Source organism: Poecile atricapillus, chromosome 1 (assembly GCF_030490865.1).
Source record: "Poecile atricapillus isolate bPoeAtr1 chromosome 1, bPoeAtr1.hap1, whole genome shotgun sequence".
Lineage (NCBI taxonomy): Eukaryota > Metazoa > Chordata > Aves > Passeriformes > Paridae > Poecile > Poecile atricapillus.
Genome location: NC_081249.1, coordinates 132,086,912 through 132,087,149, shown reverse-complemented (window position 1 = coordinate 132,087,149; position 238 = coordinate 132,086,912).

The window sequence follows — 238 nt, the reverse complement described above, 5'->3', positions numbered from 1 at the left end:
CCCCCGGGCGCGCGCCCATTGGCCGGCGCCGACCCGCGGCGGCCGTCGCGGAGCGCTCCCATTGGGCGGCGTGGGCCCCGCCCCGCCGTGACGCGCGCGCCGCCGAGCGGGGAACGTGGCGGCCCCGAGGGGCGGGGCCCGCGCGCGCCGTTGGCGTCAGCGGCGGGGCGGGGCATGGCGTGAGGGGCGGCGCGGCGGCCCCGGGCCCGTGGGGGCTTTGGGCTCCGTGGCCTTGAGC